The sequence below is a fragment of the Peromyscus eremicus genome, chromosome 3 (genome assembly GCF_949786415.1).
Source record: "Peromyscus eremicus chromosome 3, PerEre_H2_v1, whole genome shotgun sequence".
Lineage (NCBI taxonomy): Eukaryota > Metazoa > Chordata > Mammalia > Rodentia > Cricetidae > Peromyscus > Peromyscus eremicus.
In genome coordinates this window covers 87,559,907-87,574,929 of record NC_081418.1, presented here as the reverse complement: position 1 = coordinate 87,574,929, position 15,023 = coordinate 87,559,907, and the positions used below count along the sequence as shown (strand labels likewise).

At 36.9% G+C, this 15,023-nt stretch overlaps 1 pseudogene; it reads left to right on the top strand.

Annotated features, from left to right (window-relative positions):
- Positions 1-233: 233 nt before the first annotated feature.
- LOC131906432 (schlafen family member 2-like) lies at positions 234-1,492 on the top strand (annotated as a pseudogene).
- The last annotated feature ends 13,531 nt before the right edge of the window (positions 1,493-15,023 follow it).

The window sequence follows — 15,023 nt, the reverse complement described above, 5'->3', positions numbered from 1 at the left end:
TCCAACTCAAAGCCACAGAAAATATATTCAGCAAAATCATAGAACAAAACTTTCCCAACCTAGAGAAAACATGCCTATGAAAGTACAAGAAGCTTACAGAACACCAAATTGACCATAAAAAGTCCACTCACCACATAATAATCAAAATATTAAAATACAGAATAAAGAAAAAATATTAAGCCACATGTTGTCTGAGGATTCTTAGAGCTCTGAGAGTCTATTTTAAAAGAATAATGGATGAACCATTATTGGTGAAAACTCTAGAGCTGAACCAGGACTTCTGTTTCATAATTGGGTCTGTGTCTGAAGACAACTTGGAAGATGAGATCAACAACCTGATGAAGATGAACCTAGTTGAGGAGAAGGAGGGTTTCTTGTCACCAGCTTCTACCAGGAAAGAAATTCAAATTGAAAACGCAAAGGCTGCGGGAAAAATGTCCATCACTGTTGATCAAGAAACAGACTACGATTAACTGGTTCTAAATGTGGGAGCAATCACACTTGGGAGAACAATAGAAAGAAAATGAAGAACCCTCACCTCAGAAAATGGGAGAATGAAAACATCTCCTGAGCTGTGTGTGCTCTCCTGAATTCTGGAGGTACAGTTATCAAGGTTTAAATTGAAAATGAAAATTATAGCCTACTCAGGGATGCACTGGGACTGGATTTGCAAGCCTCTCTTTTTAAATGTCTGCCGTTTGTTATTTTGTATCTAAACTTCACAGAGGATGGAGGCTATGTTTATATCTTTGTGAAATCATGGAGTCCTGCTGTCCTTAGGGTGCCAATTGGCACCCTGAGAACCAATTTGTACATAAGAAATGTCATCCTCAGATGAAATGAATGCTGCTGCTGCTCTCCTGTTCCTCCTAGACCTGGCAGAAACTGGAGAGAGATCCTGTGTCAGACCAGAGCTACCTGCAGGCAGAGCCTGCCCTGGAGTAAAGCAGAGTATCATGGAGGACCTGGCTGCTGCAATTTTTAACAAGCACAATTTCAGCACCAAAAAGACTTCCCCTTCACGAGATCCACCTATGTTGAAGTTACATTGCTTTCAGTGAAACAACTGCTAAGACACATTAGAGAGCTCATGTCTTGAACTATTTCTGGATTTGCAAACACTGAAGGGGGATTTTTGTCCATTGGTTTGGATGGAAACAAACAGCAAAAAGTTGGATTTGAAGCAGAGAAGAGAGAACTTGTGCAGCTAGAGTTTGAAAGAGAGAAGTGCATTCAACAGCTGCCTGTCACTCACTTCCGTGAGGAGCAGGAGAAGATAAAGTACACATGCAAATTCATCCAAGTCCACAGACCAGGAGCTGGATATTCATATGTCTGTGTACTCAGAGTGGAGAGATTCTGCTATGCTGTGTTCACTGCAGAGCCCAATTCCTGGCACGTGGAAGACTGCTGTGTGAAGAGACTCACCACTAATGAATGGGTCAAGAGCATGATGGATGGCAAGCCAGGAGCTAGCACTATTGGTAAGTGAGTTCAAACATGCTCACTGGTCAATACATTAGCTGATGCTTTCAAAAAACACCTGGAGCCTTCAATAATGCCATGCTTCTGGCCTGTCACAGCCCAAGGGCTTCATTACCACAAGTAGGTCAAGCCTGCAAGTCCCTGGAGCTTTTTTCTTTTTTTAAACTTTTTTTTTATTGATTCTTCAATAAAGATTAAAAAATTAAAAAAGAAACAATATTAAGAGCTGAAAAGGAAAAATGCCAAGTAACATATAAAGGTAGACCATTCAATATTATATCTGACTTCTCAATGGTGACTGTAAAAGCCAGAAGGTCCTGGATAGATGTTTTGCAGACACTAAGAGACCATGATGCCAGCCTAGACTTTTATACCCAGCAAAATTTTCAGTCACCATAGACAGAGAAAACGAGACATTTCATGAGGAAACCAGATTTAAACAATACCTGTCCACAAATCCAGCCCTTCAGAAAGTACCAGATGGAAAACTCTAACCTAAGGGAGTTAGCTGAACCCACAAAATACAGGCAATGGATAATCTCACAACAGCAAAACCCAGAGGAGATGCTTTCTTTCTCTCTCTCTCTCTCTCTCTCTCTCTCTCTCTCTCTCTCTCTCTCTCTCTCTCTCTCTCTCTCTCTCTCTCATGTTTGGCTGTTCCTATCTGCTGGAGGAGGAAGCTTCTCTGATTATGGCTGAATAAGGCATTAAACAATGAATATAGCAGACTACCATTATGAATCAATTTATTGTTACTGCTTTTTGTATTTTATTTATTTATTTAGACCAGTAGTGTTTGGTTTTACCCTAGAACTCTGGAATATCTAATGTAGGGGGACTTTCTTTGGACTGTCAACTCCCAGACTTATTAATTATGAAAGCTTGGCCTTAGTTTAGGCATTTTCTCAACTAACTCTTATAACTTAAATTAATCCATTAATATTAAGCTACATTCTGCCATGTAACTCATTACCTCTGCTGAGTACCATCCAACTTGCTCCATATGTGGTTGGTAAAATCTCCACCTCTCAGATTCTTCAGAGTTTTTTGTTTTGTTTCATTTCATTTTGTTTTGTTTTGTTTTGTTTTATTGAGACAGGGTTTCTTTGTGTAGCTTTGGAGCCTGTCCTAGAACTCGTTCTGTAGACCAGGCTGGCCTCAAACTCACAGAGATCGCCTGGCTCTGCTTCCTGAGTACTGGGATTAAAGGCATGCACCACCACCACCTAGCACTCACATAGTTCTTATTTCTCCCCTGAAGTCTTTTGCCTAGCTCTTGACCATTTAGCTCTTCATTAAACCAATCAGAAGGTGCCTTGGCAGAGACACATCTTTATAGTACACATAATGATTATCGCACAACAATCTAGTCTCTGCTCCTTGATCACCCAAGCAGTATTTCACATAGGGTTCATCTCATGGAGTGGGCTTTAAGTCAAACCAAACATTGGATCTTTTTTTCCTATAAGCTTTGTGCAACCATTGCAGGGAGGACCAAGTAAAGATCAAACGTTTTGTGGCTGGGTTGATGTTTATGTTTCTCTCTTGATATCCTGCAGAGTAACTTCCCATACTAAAGACACTAGAAGGTAGGGATGAAGGATCTAACTAGGCACCAGTTCATCCTGACTATACTCAGTGGGTTGTGAGGGTATTGTCTTCAGCAATGAGGACTTGCTGACAGTTTGTGGAGAACAACCTATTGTCTTGGCAGTAGCCTGGGTTGTTTGGGGATTTCTATGGGACTGCTTTGGCCAACAACTCAATTGGATATAACATTCATATTTTAATAAAAGGCAGTGTTCTGGTATTTAATGTAATATTTATATGTCATTCTATTTTGATTTTGTGCTATTTTAATGTTACTATGTTAACAACACAGTCTTAATGTTGATTATTCTTCTTTTCCTACTTCTAGTGTTGGTCTCCTAACTTCTGAAATTTTTAGTGTATGATTTTGCACACTATGATTTTTTTCAGTAGCTTGTTATGAGAGTATAGTAGAAATAACTTTGATTCAGTTAGTAGCAATTTATGAACAATGAAAACATTTGTTTTTAAATAATTAATTACCCAATATGATTATGTGATTAGGCACTTCATGAAATTCAAAGAAGAATCCAGAAATGGTTTTACATATATGGCTGAAATAGTTAATTATATCTCTACCAATGATCACTGTACTAGTTGTACACATTAGGCCTTGGACTATAACATGCTCTATAGCAAATTTTGTTTTGTCTTTCAGTGAAATGTACCTTTTTATTGCTTTGCATATTTAGTGTTGTAGCAATATTCATTTCCTTTTAACACATAGGACTTCATGAATATTCATGTATTACCTCTGCAACTATAAGTAAGAATCTATCATGTAGATCCACCTGCCTCTGCTTCTCAAGTTCTGGGATTAAAAGCATGTGCCATCACTACCTGACTCAGGGATCATTTTGAATTACTAGTGAGCCTAGTGAGTAAAAAGTCTTCACACCTGTACAATAGTATCATTTCAATGTCCTTGTTAGTGATTTATATTATTTTAAAACATCTTGAATTTTTCAAATATAAAATATACACCATAAACTTTTGTATCACTCCATGACTTGTGTTTTCTAGGGAGCAAAGTAGCTTGGTATTTTGCCAAGACCAAATATTATTGCTTTGGACATAAAAAATAAATGGCTTCTGTCTTTGTGAAGTTTCATTGTAAGATGTATTTGTTAGTGTTCTTATTGCTGTATCACAATATCTAACAAAAGTCATTTAAAGAAGGAAGGGTTTATTTAAGCATACTGTTTGAGGCTAGAATGCATTGGGTGGGGAAGGTATGGTGGTTACCAGGAATTAGCTACTATAGCAGGAATAAGAGATAGTTCCTCACATTGTGTCTATTTTTAGGAAGCAGGAAACAATTTCTGCTGATATTCTGATAGCTTCTTCCTTTTTTTCTATTTTATTCAGTCTGTGAACCTAGCCCATAGGATGATGCTGTCCATGTCCAGCCTATGTGTTTCCTCATCAGTGAAACTTCTGAGAATATTCTCACAGGCAGACAAAACTTAAACCATTTATGACACTGGAAACCCAGTCAAGTTGATCATGAAGATTAACTGTTATGTGGATAATGGAGAAATGCAAATCAACTATATTTGATTGAAACAAACACTAATAATACTCAAGATGAAAATTCTCTCTCAGTTTTATAAATGAACAATATCTCTATATGACTGTGAAAAAAAGGATAAATTAATTGAAGCATAATTGTGTATGTTAGTTGTTTATTCCAAGGCAAAGAATTATCAACAATATTTGCAACCTAGTGGAAAGAAAACATGCAAATTCAAACTGAAAATAACCCCAAATAGTATATGAGACCACTCTTATAGCTAAGGATTGTGAACTTCACGCTACAGACAATGAAGTCACTCAATATCATTAATGGAGAAATGCCACCAAATACCTTTCAAGGAGTTACCTCTAAAACATTGTTACTCTCAGTCCATAGTGTGGTAATAACTCAAGCAGAGAGCCCTTGGTAAGTTCATTCAATGTTAGTTAGGCCTGGAGTATAGCAATAGCAGTGAGTATGCACAAATAGCAGATAAATGTGAGATATATTGATGGAGGACATTCTGAGACAGGAAAGCTTTCACATATTAACATATGAATGAAAACCAGATGAGCTGATCTTAGGACATAGTAGCTTACTTAATTTGATTTTTCTGACTACAAATGAGAATTATGTGTGTATATTTGCAAATGGGACCTGGACAGTTTACTGGTGTTTGCCTGCTGAAGTGAAAAAAAAAAGTATTAAATTTGGTTTGAAAGCTTCTGATGCATTTTGGAGAGAGCAAAAATTTATAGGAAACATTTGGCAAAGTTATTCCAATGTACAGATAACAAGTATTCTGAGATTCCTGTGAAGATGGGAACTGTGAACTGAGAACATTTCTGCTAAGTGCCCTCTAAGGACAGGAAATATTTTATTGGCACTCTGGTATGTTTTCAAACAAATTCTAAAGAAAATTAAAACTGTCAACAGGGACAGATATAGCAAATACTGTGCCCTTAGACTCACCTAGCTGCATTTGCTCATAATTAAAAAGAACTAATGGGATTTGTATTCATATATAACTTATCTGTATAATGACATAATTTGCTGTTTTCATTAAGTTTTATTATAAATCATATTCACTTTCATATATATATATATATATATATATATATATATATATATATATACAAAATCTTTAAGGAGTTAAGTACTACCATGGATATGAAATTGTCATCCAAACCAGACAGCAAAAATAAAATAAGCAAATGATTTGTAGTTTAGTTCAATATCAAGGGAGTAAGTTGTCTTCTACTCAGAGCAATCTTGTGAAACAAATTCTGATCCCAATCAAGAATCTTATGCACAGAACCCTATGAGTTATGTTAATTGTGTCTGACATCATGCCTGTGCAAACAGGTCTGTTGACCTTGTAGTAAACTACTTATGCTCATCCATTAACTTTATATTAGTATCATAGGATATGACTACTGAATCACAAATATAAGACTATATATGCTTTCACCAATAAATTCCACTTTTAATCTGTTTTATACATCGAGTTTGGGAAACATATACCACTTCTTTGAGCTGTTTAGAACATAATGTCTTACTAGAGGCTATGCATTTGGGGAAACTTATTGAAAGCAGTAAATTGGGAACATCAATCTAATAGAAATTAACAATCCTCACTGGACAAGTACAAGCTCAAAGGTAAGCTCTCTAGATATTAGTGCACTGAGAAAGTGCACAGAGCTCCAGGCAAACACAATCAGAAGATATAGGACAGAGGAGAAGGTAATATCTTTAGCAAGATCATGCTGAAGCTATGGATGTAGATTATAATGTTTATTATTCCAGGGGTGCTAGAAATCAAGGACCATGACTTGATTGTATCTGTAAAGAATCATAACAGATATTAGTTGATTCATTCATATCTAGTGATACAGCAGGTCCAGTCCCCTCCTACCTGCATCAAGGCTGAAGCACCCAGGCAGTGGGACATAAACCTGTCCTTGGTGCATGAGCTGGCTTTTTGGAATCTAGGGCCTATGTTGAGACACTTTGCTCAAATTATATTTTTGTGTGTTTTTGTCTAAACATATGCTTATAATGTGTGAAAAATGCATAAAAGCAGAAGTGGTATGTGCCAATCATACTGAGAAATCCTAATGGCCAGTGGAGCATGTGATATTACGAGTCCCTTTTCCCTGTAAGGACAACTAGCAACATTTAAGAAAATGTATTCCCTTTTGTCTAGATTCCAGGGTGAAACTAATGTGAGGAATTCATCATAATCAACAGGCATAAGTTTTGCTGTCCAGTGCCAATGATAGGAGAGAAGGTGGGGAGATAACTCATCACTTCAAAGCTCTTAGTGTTCCTGCAGAAGAACCTGCTTCCCAGCACCCATATGACACTTCATATGTTCTTGTTCCAGGGTGGCTCTTGATGGGCACTGCATGGACGTGCTGCATATACATACATGACTATATATATATATATATATATATATATATATATATATATACACATATATATACATATATATATATATAAATAAATGATTTAAAATTTCAATACTTTTTATTTTTTATGACCATTTATTAATATTTTAGCTCATCAGTTTATTCCTACACTTTCGTCACTGATACAACAATCTCTGGGAAATATTATAGTGCTATTCACCCTGGCTAAGTAGTTAGACATGTCCTGTACAACATGTACTAGACTTCATACATTTGAATTAATTCAGAATAAAAACAAGTCATATATAGCTTCTTCACTACATCAACCCCATTTAGAATACTAAGCAGAAATGCATACCAAGGGTACAGTCACGATTGTATAGGCTTTAGCTGTAGACTATCTCTATCACTAGGAAGCAAGAACTCAGAGTAGGACTTGGATCCTTTTCAAGCTTTCATCACATTTCCCTTCAGATGGATTCTTCCATCTCCCTTCTCCGGGAGTAGTTAAACTTAATCACAGGAAGAGCTCTAGCTCTCTTAAGCATCTTAAATCTCTTCGGCTGCCTCTGCATTTTTATTCCTTTTTATCTAAAACCAATTGCAGTTGTCACTGGCTCATTTTATACCCCGCTAATAGCCAGACCCTCTGGAATTCACTAATGCTGTTACAAACCAATCGATAACAATTAGCTGCCACCACTTCAACTTGATCTCCGCCTGGTTCCAGAATTAACAGAGCGACACCCTTGATTTAATTGAGAAGTATGCTGATTTCTGAAGCTTCTCAAACCAAATTGATGTAGACTTTTAAAATGACATCAAGACACTCATCCATGTATCCCAGATTCCAGAAACTGGCTTCTATTAGTGGGTTGGAGTGGAGTCAGTAAGCCAGTTAGCAACAGCACCTGATCTTGACACTCTCAATTTTGTTGGGTGTTTCATTGCAAGGTATTTTGAGGTTTCTAATTGTCCAGAGACTAGAGAAAATATTCTGATATAAAGAGCTAGTCTTGTTCTCTTCAAGTTCCTGGTGACACATTGTTTTCTCCTTACCTTTTAATAGAATTCTTCACTTCAGTATGACATTTTCACCCATAAACATATTTGCTGTTGACATTGCCACAGACGTTGGCTTATTAAGGATCTCAATCTCAATTTGTCTGCATTTCTAGACTTAAATCTAATTTTTTTTCTAATAATCTTCACCAGAACTTTTCATTCTACTTGAGATGGTTTTCTTTGGAAGCATTATAGTCATGTCTCTTACTCTCTTCCTATTAGCTGTATTCCATAACTCAACAACAATCTATTAAGAGGTTATTGTGTATCAGTCACTTACCTAAGTACTTAGTAAATATCCATATATAAACTACACTGTTATGTAGTCCCCATGAAGCCTGCATTTTAGGAGAATTTAATGTGCTTTAGCCAATTCATTATCAGGTCCTCAAATGCAGGGGCTATCTTTTGCATGTATTTGCATTAACTTTATTCCCAGGTACCAGAATATTGCCTTAATTTCAGCAATATATTAATGAAAAGCTTAGAGGGAACACTCTGTGTGGTATAGTGATACACTTTTTCAAAGCAATGTTTATTATTTCATTTTATAAGGTTTCAAAAATATTTCCAGCCAATCGGCCCATCCAGACTTCTACTGTGCACATGGGATTTCTAATCTGAGCCCTCTTGTCTATACTGCCTGTCTTTTATATTCTGTGAGAGAGAGAGAGAGAGAGAGAGAGAGAGAGAGAGAGAGAGAGAGAGAGAGAGAGAAAGAAAGAAAGAAAGAAAGAAAGAAAGAAAGAAAGAAAGAAAGAAAGCAAGCCAGAGAGTCATCAGTCAAGGACAGGTATCTACCGTTGTGCTACTGTTTTGTCACTATTAAGTCAATGCTGTCCAGTGTTAAAGTAGTTCATGTTCTAAGAGAGAACTGTCAGCTCATTTGACATAAGAAGGGGAAACATCCTGTAAAACAGCTGGCTAACTCTGATAAGTGGCATTACTCAGAAGTCATTTACTTGTTGAGTATGTCTTATCTTGAGTCACAGATGAGTGAACTCATTCCATTGGAACTCCAAATATGTTTCTGATTCATACTATTCTTATGTATTATCTATAGGAAAACGGTCTCACCAAAAATATATGAGAAGCCTTAATTCATTCACATAATATAGCAATATGAAATATAAGAAGATGTAACATTTTTCTTTACACGAGAAAATGACAGCTTTACAGATTGTACACCCCATTATTCCTACTTTCCTCTTTTTTTTTTTAATATCCTTGCTTTTTTCTTGCAAATATTGTGAAGTTTTGTATATTCCCATGATTCAACTGGCAAGGTTGTGATCTGTGCACGCAGGTGATTGGGCTACTAAAACCCCAGATTTTCTTCAAGTATCTTATAATTTGTAACTTTCTGCTGAAAAAGCAAATTTTCAAAATGGACCACACATTCCATATTCCTGCATCAACTATAATTAAAGACATACCACTTCTTATTTATTTATTTATTTATTTATTTATTTATTTATTTATTTTCATTTTACAATACAATTCAGTTCTACATATCAGCCACAGATTCCCTTGTTCTCCCCCCTGCCGCCTCCCTCACCTTCCCCCCAGCCCACCTCCCTTTCCCACCTCCTCCAGGGCAAAGCTTCCCCCGAAGACTGAGATCAACCTGGTAGACTCAGTCCAGGCAGGTCTAGTCCCCTCCTCCCAGGCCGAGCCAATCAATCCTGCATAGGCCCCAGGTTTCAAACAGCCAATTCATGCAGTGAGCACAGGACCTGGTCCCACTACCTGGATGCCTCCCAAACAGATCAAGCCAATCAACTGTCTCACCCATTCAGAGGGCCTGATCCAGTTGGGGACCTCTCAGCCATTGGTTCATAGTTCATATGTTTCCATTCGTTTGGCTATTTGTCCCTGTGCTTTATCCAACCTTGGTCTCAACAATTCTCGCTCATATAAACCCTCCTTTTTCTCTCTAATTGGACTCCAAGAGCTCCACCCGGGGCCTAGCAATGGATCTCTGCATCCAGATCCCTCAGTCGTTGGATGGGGTTTCTAGCACAACAATTAGGGTGTTTGGCCATCCCATCACCAGAGTAGGTCAGTTCAGGCTGTATCTTGACCATTGGCAGCAGCCTGTTGTGGGGGTATCTTTGTGGATTTCTGTGGGCCTCTCTAGCACTTTGCTTCTTCCTATTCTCATGTGGTCTTCATTTACCATTGTCTCCTATTCCTTGTTCTCCCTCTCTGTTGTTGATCCAGCTGGGATCTCCCGCTCCCCCAAGCTCAACATCCCTAACAATCAGGGAAATTCAAATCAAAAGAACTCTGAGATACCACTTATGCCTGTCAGAATGGCTAAGATCAAAAACACTGAAGACACCTTATGCTGGAGAGGGTGTGGAGCTAGGGGATCTCTTCTCCACTGCTCGTTGGAATGCAAGCTTGTATAGCCACTTTAGAAATCAATATGGCACTTTCTTAGAAAAATGGGAGTCAATCTCCCCCAAGATCCAGCCATACCACTCTTGCGCATATACCCAAGGAATGCTCAATCATAGCACAAGAGCACTTGTTCAGCTATGTTCATATCAGCATTGTTTGTAATAGCCAGAACATGGAAACAACCTAGATGTCCTTCAACTGAAGAATGGATAAACAAAATGTGATACATATACACAATGGAATACTACTCAGCAGAGAACATACAATGACATCATGAGGTTTGCAGGCAAATGGATTGATCTAGAAAAAATCATCCTGAGTGAGGTAACCCAGACTCAGAAAAACAAATATGGTATGTACTCACTCATAGGAGGATACTAGATGTGGAACAAGGATGACTGGACTGCTACTCACATCACCAGGGAGGCTACCTGGAAAACATACCACTTCTTTGTGTCTCATGTTATGGCTTTGGTAGGAATGGATCCTGTTGATTATGCTGTTCCCACAGGGTATGGTAAGAGACCACAATCCATGTTCCAGAAATTTACCAGAGAGTCCTTTTTTGGAGGAAACTCAACATTTTTCCTTGAATAGAAAACACAAACAGTAGATTTAAAAACTAATAAAAAATGTTATTACTAGATACATGTATGTTTGTGTGTGTATGTGATACTTTACTTCAGTGGCAGCTTGACACACCTAAAAAACATAATCCTCAACTGAAGAATTGCTTAGATAAAACTGAACTCTGGCAGTGTCTGTCTGGCATTTTCTTGATAACTAAATGATGTAATAGAGTCCAGACCACTGTGAGGAGTACCACCTTTAGGCAAATGATGTTTTGTAAGAAAAATAGATGAAAGTTAACTGGGAATTAAGCTGTTAAGTAACATTTCTCCATGTTCTCTGTTTCAGTTCCTGTGTTCAGGTTCCTGTCTTGAAATGCTGGCTTCCCTGGATGAATGTAATTGTAAGAGGAAACAGATCTTTTCTCCTTCAGGTGACTTTGAGTCATACTGTTTATCACAACAACAGAAAACAAACAGGGACTATTTGTAAACTAAAACTTGTGAAGATAACAAATATTCAATTGTTTACAGTCATATTGGACTAAGGAATCTATTATATCCTGTATTAACCATTTGTGTAGTTACTCACTGTCTACTTTTCTTCTCTAATGTCAAATCATGCCATTTTACTTTTATTAGAAAATGTTCAAGGGCTGGAGAGATGGCTCAGAGGTTAAGAGCAGTGGCTCCTCTTCCAGAGGTCCTGAGTTCAATTTCCAGCAACCACATAATGGCTTACAACCATCTATATTGAAATCTGGTGCCCTCTACTGGCCCATAGGCATACATGTAGGTATACATGCAGGCAGAACACTGTATCCATGATAAATAAACAAATAAATCTTAAAAAAATAGAAAATGTTCAATATGAAAATGTCTCTCTGTGTTAGAATATTTCCTCTTCTTTTCAAAAAAATTAACTTCACCAATACTGGGAATGTACCTACATTTACTTTTGAAAAATTCCCTTAGTATGAAAGCAAATAGATGCATAAAATATAAATCTGAAAATAAAATTCAAAACTGTAGGTATGTTTATCCTGTAGATGGAGCTGATAGATGCTCAAAGCAGGTTTATCATATCCACACACCCAGTAGTCAGGACACACCTGATTTATTCTTTCAAAGGAGAAGTGGCCACCCATATAAAAAAAAATGCCTTGAGAAGCAGGAGCTACCTCTCTAACTTCAATCTCATTCACCCATTGTATCTGCAGTATAAACATCCTTTGCTAAAATACCTAATTCACAGAGAACCTGTCAATTTGTGAGTTACAGCTCTCTTGGGAAAAATGGATAAAAGCCTGACAGACAGCTGGGACAGAGAGGTCAGAGAGTTGTCCTTTAAATTGAATTTCATAAAGGTGCTTGAAGAAAAATATAGGTCCCAAAATACAAAGGGAAAAAAAACAATATATGATCTGTCTATTGAGGTCTTTCTGTGCAATTTTAAGCTTAAGAGCATGCCTAAGTAAAACAGGAGACACAGAAGAAGGAAGTAGAAACTTAGTAAGAATAGATTGAGGAGAGCAGAGACAATTCATTCTGTTAACTGGATAATGTAACCTTCCGTCTTACAATAGCCATCAATACATTTTAGCATGCCCTGGGAGTGGATCATCTGATGAGGCCTCTCTATCATCCATCATTTATCTTGCTTCTTTCTTTCATCCCATGAGATAGTCAATATTGATTCTGATGTTATCAATGATGGAATCAAAGAATGTAAAGTTGAAAACTTTGTTCCCAGTGAACCAGAGGATGTCTCAGGAAAAATAATCGCTTCTGATTTCTGGTTTTAGAGTCTAAACATCATCCATCACCCTAAAGTACCAAGAGCCATGTTTAGTTCAAAGATTATGCAGGGTTAGTGTACCATTTGAGATTTTTGCTTTGTTTGCTCCTAGTATGTTTTTCTTCACATGTTTTCAATTACAAACTGGGCAACATTGAACAAAACTGAGGCATCATCTATGTTTATTTCTGCTGAATTACTGTATTGTGAAAGAAGCAAAAATCTACACAATACCTTCTTATATCTTTGTAATACATTTTTAGTTATTCTAGTTAGTGGACTAAATTACTCACGAAATGGCAACCTACATTAATCATTCTCTAACTTTGACTAACTGATTCCAGAGAGCTGGAATGTACATAGAATGGAATTAGAATGATCTTGGGCTAAATGTGGCCCCATGAGTAGTCATTTACTGAGGTTGGTTTGGACTCATTAATAATAAACCCAGAGTCATCAATAATGCATCAGAATAGTATTAAAGAAAGAAATCAAAGCACTGTTCTTTGGCATAATTTAACCAAGAGTAAACACAGCTTTCAATTTTATACCTCCCTCTTCAACTCTCTCTCTCTCTCTCTCTCTCTCTCTCTCTCTTTCTGTCTGTCTTTCTCTCTCTCCCTTTGTCTTTGTTTCTCCCTGTCTATCTGTGGTATGAGTCTGGATCTGTGCTTCCTAAAGGCTTTCCTGTGAATCTGTGCCTTTTCTTTATTCATGTTTGAACTATCTATTCTGTGTCTGGGTATGTCTGTCTGTTTTAACTGTCCTTAACAAAGTTTTCATCTCTTTGTCACTGAATGGGAAAGAGTGAAAGATATTTTCCAGAAATCTTTAACACAGATTTACAAGGGACTAAATCACTGATTCCATTGAAATATAATTGACCCAGATAACAAACAGAGTTACAAACATCATTGTTTATTAAATGATATTTGTGTGTTGCCTTCAGCATTTATGGTGGTTGTTCATTTATAAAGTCAATTTCAGCCTATTCTTGGTTTCCTGCAAATTATTATATAACACACCTACATTACCCTTGAGTCAGGAGCATTGAAGATTATATAGTTTAAGAATATAGCTATATGTTAGTTTAGGTTGTAAAAGTTGATTATACGGGAAATCCGAAGCAAGTAAGATTGATTGTTATGTTGTTAACTTAAAGGTAGGTTGAACAAACAGGCTGATTATACAGTAGGATAGTACTCTTAAGTTATTAATTCTGGCTGTGACATATGGCAAAATTTCACATCTCTTAAAATGCAAGACATTTTTAATGGAAAATAATCATTTCATGTCTCATATTCCAATCAGTTTCCCCTCCTCCAACCCCTCCATGATCTTCCCCACATCTCCATTCATCAAACACCTTAATTTTCTATATCTCTCTTTAGAAAATAAACAGAAATATTAAAAATAAAATAAAATAATTTTAAAAAGCACAAGAAAAACACAAGTAAACACACATACACAAAAAAACACAAAATCAGAAAGCATAATATAAAGGTACATAATCACTAAGATAAAAAATTACCAGACAAAGCAAATGAGGCAAAAAAAAATATCTACAGTAATACCACTGAGTTCACTTCATGTTTCCCATCTACCGCTGGCCTGGATAACAACAGCAAAAGCAAAAGAAAGTATCCAAACTCATGGAAACAGAACAACTCACTAATGGATACAAAATTTTACAATATACAAATTCGAATGAAAACTAAAACCTTTTTAGAATTGATGAAAATGAAGGCACGGCATATCTAACCCCACAGGATACAATCAAGTCATGTCTAAGAGTCAAGTTCAAAGTGCCAAATAAATGCCTATGGCTGCTTTACCATAATGTTGTGACACGATGTATTGCCTACCTCTGTGGCCTAACATCCTTGTGACTTTAGGTAAATTCTTTTGTAATGAACAGACCTCAAGCTTCCTCCAACCCCAAACTCAGATTAGCATGAGCTAACTTCTGAGGATTTTAGCGCCAATTTCTGTGCTTTGTTGTAACTAACCTATCTGATGTTTCCACAAATTCCTTTGAAATATGCTTGATTTATAACTTTATGTGTTCTGTTACTCAAACACCTTCATGTAACCAAAGCCATACTGAATAATTTTATTACATTCAAGGTATAACTGTTTTCTCAGACCATGATCACATATCCACATTAAACCTCTCTCTT